The 6,377-nt window shown below is 41.7% G+C and overlaps 1 protein-coding gene across 1 annotated transcript in view; it reads left to right on the forward strand.

Moving 5' to 3' along the window:
- Positions 1–6,179: 6,179 nt before the first annotated feature.
- Positions 6,180–6,377, forward strand: part of hydin (HYDIN axonemal central pair apparatus protein) — a 915,145-nt gene continuing 914,947 nt past the window's right edge. The window contains exon 1 of the mRNA XM_043707374.1: positions 6,180–6,309. The gene's annotated coding sequence lies outside the window, so the exon portion shown is untranslated. The remainder of the gene's footprint in view (positions 6,310–6,377) is intronic.

Here is a 6,377-nt window from a genome sequence, read left to right on the forward strand (position 1 = left end):
ACCTGAACTACAGCATGTCTAGAACCTGTTTTGTTGAGTTAAATCTGACACATTTTGTGCACATATTCTTTCTGACTGCAAAGAACAAGGCCTTGTCCATCAATATATGAAGCTTCCAGTATTTTTAAATGCATGCCGCACTACAAGCCTGGCTAACAATCCTAAATTGGTTGTCAAAGTAATACTGCGAATACACAGGACTTTTAGTCAATGCTGAATCACAGAACCACATCTAATGTTGAAAACTGCATTTTGTATTTTGAAAGCATAGTTTGGTCAGATGCAGTCATTGCCTTGTCTATTGTGAATAGCTGAAGGGAGATTCTGTTTGACAGAATCCACCTGTATTTGGGGTTTGTCCTTCATATATGAGATTTCACTGGGGAACAGAAGTGGTGCAGAATTTGACAGTGAGTACAAGGTCAGAAGTAGAAGAGAACTTGAAAGAAACTGTGGTACTGGAAAAACAATTCTTGTCTTTGAAATATCCTGTCGGAGGATAGAACTACAAAGACATTAACACATAGTCAGGGGATGGGCAGAGTAGGAATCACATTTAGATTACAAAGAGATCTTGATCAATTGGGACAATGGGCTGAGGAGTGGTAGATGGAGTTTAATTTCGACAAATGTGAGGTATTGCATTTTGGTAAAACAAATGAGAGCAGGATATAAAGAATTTACGGTAGGGCCCTCGGTAGTGTTGTAAAACAGAGATACCTAGGGGTTCAGGTCCATAATACTTTGAAATTTGCCTCACAAGTAGTCAAGGTGGTTAAGAAGATGTTTAGCATACTTAACTTCATTGCTCAGATATTGAGTACAGGAGTTGGGACATCATATTGAGGTTGTACAGAACATTGGTGAGGCCTCTTCTGGAGTACTGTGTGCAGTTCTGGTCAACCTGCTATTGAAAGGATATTATTAAATTGGATGTTTCTGGGAATGGAGGGTTTGAGTATAAAAATAATAGGCTGGGAGTTGTTTTCACTGAAGCCTTGGAGGTTGAGGGGTGACCTTCTAGAGTTTTATAAAATCATGAGGGGCATAGATAAGATGAATACAAAGGGTCTTTTCCCTGAGGTGGGGGAGTACAAAACTAGGGAGTGTGCCTTTAAAGGGAGAGGAGGAAGTTTTAGATTAGATTAGATTCCCTACAGTGTGGAAACAGGCCCTTCGGCCCAACCAGTCCACACCTACCCTCCGAAGATTAACCCACTTGGACCCATTTCCCTCTGACTAATGCACCTAACACTATGAGCAATTTAGCATGACCAATTCACCTGACCTACACATCTTTGGACTGTGGGAGGAAACCGGAGCACCCGGAGGAAACCCACACAGACACGGGGAGAATGTGCAAACTCCACACAGACATTCAACTGAGCTGGAATTGAACCTGGGGTCCTGGTTCTGTGAGGCTGCAGTGCTAACCACTGAGCCACCGTGCCGCCCTTTTAAAAAGGACATGGGGCAACTCTTTTACAAACAGTGGTTCATGTATGGAATGACCTGCCAGAGGAAGTGGTGGATCCAGGTACAGTTACAACATTAAAAGACATTTGGATAAGTACATGAACTGGAAAGGTATGGAGGAATATTGACCAAATACAGGCAAGTGACATCTAGCGAAAAGGATAAGTAGGGTGGTCACTAGGACTTTAAACTAGTGAGTCGGGGAAGGGAAGGGAAAATGACAGGAAGTATGGTGGTAAATAAAAAGGAAAGCAGCAGGTTAGCATGTGTGCAGGAGGGTATAATTACATGGTACACTATGAAAGAAGTGAAAAGGATGGATAGCTCAGGAGATATTATTATTGGAGATGTTGGAATTCATAAAAAGCTTATACAAATTAACATAAGGGCACTTTACCTGAATGCTTGTAGCATTCGTAACAAGGTAGATGACATAATGGCACAAATCATCATGAATGAATATGATTTAGTAGCCATTGTGGAGACATGATTGCAGGATGGTCACGACTGGGACTTAAATAACCAGGGGTATCAGACTACTCGGAGGAATAGACAGGGAAGTAAGAGAGATGGTGTAATCTGATATTTAAGGACAACATCAAGGTGGAGGTGAGAGATGATAAAGGTTCTAAGGAGAATATGGCTGAATCCATCTGGATGGAAATTAGAAACTCTAAGAAGAAAAAGTCACTGATAGCTGTAATCTCACGTAATAATATCACGTTGAGGCAAGCAATAAACAAAGAAATTAACTAATGCCTGTAAAAATGGTATGACAATTATCATGGGGGATTTTAATCTACATGTCGATTGGTCAAACCAGGTTGTTAAGGGTAGCTTTGAGGAAGAGTTCACTGAATGTATCAGTGATAGTTTTCTTGAACAGTATGTAATGGAACCGACAAGGGAGCAAGCTTTCCTAGATCTTGTCCTGTGTATGAGACAGGAATAATTAATGATGTCATAATTAGGGATCATCTTGGAAGGAATGATCACGGTATGGTTGAATTTAGAACACAGATGGAATGTGCGAAAATAAAAACCAATACCAGGGTACTGTGTTTAAACAAGGGAGACGACAATAGGATCAGGGAGGAGCTGGCTAAATTAGACTGGGAGCAAAGACTTTATGGTGCTCAGCAAAAGTATATTCCGGTGAAAAGGAAGAATTGTAGGAAAAGGGGTAATCTGCCATGGGTGTCTAAGGAAATAAGGCAAGCTATCAAATTGAAAGAAAAGGCATACAAAGTGGCCAAGATCAGCAGGAAACTAGAAGATTGGGAAATCTTTAAGGGTCAACAGAAAGTCACAAAAAGCAATAAAGAAAAATAAGACAGATTATGAGAAAAACCTAGCTCAGAATATGAAGACAGATAGCAAAGGTTTCTATAAATATACAAACCAAAAGAATGGCTAAGCTAAACACTGGTCTTTTAGAGAATGAGAAGGGGGATTTAGTAATGGGATATGAGAAAATGGCCAAGGCATTGAACAGGTATTTTGTGTTGGTCTTCACAGTGGTGGACATGAATAACATGTCAGTAACTGACAAGGAGATAAAGGTAGGTGAGGACCTGGAAACAACCATTATCAAGAAAGAGGAAGTGTTGGGCAAGCTAATGGAGTTAAGGGTAGACAAATCTCCTTGCCCTGATGGAAAGCATCCCAGTGTGCTAAAAGAGATAGCAGGAGAAAAAGCAAAACCATTTTTGGTAATTTTCCAAAATTCACTGGACTCTGGGGCAGTTCTAGCAGATTGGAAAACAGCAAATGTGATGACGCAGGGAGGTGGACAAAAGATGGGGAATTATAGACCATTTAGCTTAACATCTGTTGTGGGGAAAATGCTTGAGCCATTATCAAGGAAGAAATAACAAGGCATCTTTTAGAAGTTGTCCCATTGGGCAAATGCACATGGGTTCATGAAAGACATCTTTTGGAATTCAATAAAGACATTACAAACACGGTGCACAATGGGGACGCAGTAGATGCGGTGTATCTAGATTTCCAAAAGGCATTTGACAAGGTGCTGCACAAAAGGTTGCCTCATAAGATAAGGGTGCAAGGTGTTATGGGCAATGTACTAGCATGGATAGAGGGTTGGTTAATCAACAGGAGGAAAAGAGTGGGAATAAGTGAGTGCTATTCTGGTTGGCAATCAGTGACGAGTGATGTGTCTCAGGGATCAGTGTTGTGACAGTAATTATTCGCAATTTACAAAATGATTTGGAATTGGGCACCACATGTAGTGTGTCAAAGTTTGCAGATGACACTACAATGAGTGTTAGAGCAAAGTGTGCAGAGGACTGTGAAACTTTGCAAAGGAACATAGATAGTTTAAGTGAGTGGGCAAAGGTCTGGCAGATGGAGTACAATGTTAATAAATGTGATGTCAGCCATTTTGGTAGGAATAACAGTAAAAACAACTATTACTTGAATGGTAAGAAATTGCAGCACGCTGCAGAGGGACCAGAGTGTCCTTGTTCATGAATCACAGAAGGTTGGTCTGCAGGTGCAACAAGTAATTAAGAAGGTAAATGGAATTCTGTCCTTCATTGCTACAGGGATTGAGTTTCAAAATGGAGAGGTTATATTGCAGCTGTATAGGGTTCTGGTGAGGCCACACTGAGAGTACTGTGTGCAGTTTTGGTCTCCTCACTTAAGAAAGGATGTACTGACACTAGAAGGGGTACAGCAGAAGTTCACTTGGTTGATTCCATAGTTGAGGGGGTTCACTCGTTGATTTCAGAGTTGAGGGGGTTGGCTTATGAGGAGAGACTGAGTAGATTGGGATTATATTCATTGGAATTTATAAGAATGAGTGGGGATCTTATAAAACTATGAAGGGAATAGATAAGATTGAAATAAAGAGGATGTTTCCACGGGCGGGTGAAACTTAGACAAGCGGGCATAACCTCAAAATTAGGGGGAAGAGATTTAGGACTGAATTGAGAAGGAACTTCTTCACCCAGAGGATTGTGAATCTATGGAATTCCCTGCCCAGTGAAGTAGTTGAGGCTTCCTCAGTAAATGTTTTTAAAGCTAAGATAGATAATTTTTTGAACAGTAAAAGAATTAAGGGTTATGGTGAGAGGGTGGTTAAATGGAGCTGAGGCCACGAAAAGATCAGCCATGATCTTATTGAATGGCAGAGCAGGCTTGAAGGGCCTACTCCTGCTCCTAGTTCTTATGTTCTGTGCAAGTGGACTAGTTTAGTTTGGGAACATGGTCAGTGTGGTTTAGTTGGACTGAAAGGTCTGTTTTCATGCTGTATGACTGTATAACACATTTTGGAAATTCCTCCCTGCAACTTTCCTCTTATTCTTGAAGCCAATTTAACACCAACTGGAAAAAAGACACAGATACGTTTTCCGCAAAATTAACTTCAATGGTGGAAAATCTTAGTCAGTACACATCATTGCTGAAAACAACAAAAAAATGTTAAAATCCTGTTTTAAAAATTGGAGCAGTCTCTCCAACTCCCAATTATTTCTATATCTTATGATCAAAAAGCTTATGACGATTAAGAAGTTCATTCTTTGATGAATTTCAATTATTGTACTAGCCAAGAAAATGTAAACACCAAAACTGTTGAAAACAGGGAACAGTTGGAAGTTTTGACTTATGATCAAATACTTCTGTTGAAATACAAATAACTTTGTTCACTATCAAGTGAAGTACATCAAAGGAGCCCACATGAGCAATAAAAACTGGCAATATACCAAGAGGTTGCTATTTGCAAGAGCATTTGTATCCAAGTGTTTGGCCAGGTAAAAACAACATGTAGTAATTCTTAAAAAACAGAAAATAAAGCACAATGTTTGTCCTGTCCTCGTGCTATTTCTCTTGAATTGTTTGCACTGAGTTTCAGAAAATTCATTTTTAATTGCAAGATACTTAAGGATAATACAGAGGAGGGTTTAAGGCTTTTGGAATTAATTAATAAATCTGGAATTAAAACCTATCGTCTCAATAATGATGACAAGGAAACTACCATTGATTGCATTGAAACCCATCTGCTTAAGGGAAGGTTTTCTCCCATCTTGCCCAATGTAGCCTCCATATGTGACTGTGGTCCCATTGTATTGTGGAGCACTCTGGTGCCCTGTGAAATGGCCAAGCAAACCTCTGAGTTTTAAAAGAAATGATGCTCACACCCCATGCACAAATGAAAAAAAAATTGAGATTTATTCAAAAATAACTCTGGTGTTGCCCATAACCTGCAAAAGATTAATCACCATGGCTACTCAGGATCAGTGCGACAATTACAAACCAGTGTTTTTTAGTGAACAGTTTTGTTGAATGCAGTAGTCACAATGGCATTGGGGGTCGGGGACGGTTTGACCGACAGGGTTGGTGTAGGTTGGCAGCGCAATAAAACAAAAAGGAGACTGCGGATGCTGACAATAAAAGCAGAAATTGCTGGAGGAACTCAGCAGGCTGGCAGCATGTGTGGGAAGAAAGCGGAGTTGACCTTTCGGTTGAGGTGACTCTTCATCAGAGTCACCGTTTATCCGGCCAGTGGCGGGGGACGAAGTGTTGCAGAGTGGCGACAGCGACTCACCTCGGCCGTGCTCGGACACCGAGTCCCGCGGCGCAGGCGACACGGCGGGCGGGCGGGCCCGAGCACCGCTTGCCCCGTTGCCGCGGAGATGACTCACGTGACGCGGTGCCCGCCAATAGGGAGGCCCGACACTGGCGGGCGGACTTGGGCGGCGGCGGCGCGTTGCCATGGTGTCGGCGGCCGGTTGGAGGACACAGTGCCAGCGACGCCGAGGAGCCGCCGACTGCCCACTTGCAGAGGTTATTTACCCTCCTCGGGGTATGAGCGAGGTGAATAAAGTTACCCTCAGCGTTTTTAGTTTTATTAGGCAACATTTGTTTTCCACTTTCCTCAGAAG

This window comes from Chiloscyllium plagiosum, chromosome 17 (assembly GCF_004010195.1).
Source record: "Chiloscyllium plagiosum isolate BGI_BamShark_2017 chromosome 17, ASM401019v2, whole genome shotgun sequence".
NCBI classification, from domain to species: Eukaryota; Metazoa; Chordata; class Chondrichthyes; order Orectolobiformes; family Hemiscylliidae; genus Chiloscyllium; species Chiloscyllium plagiosum.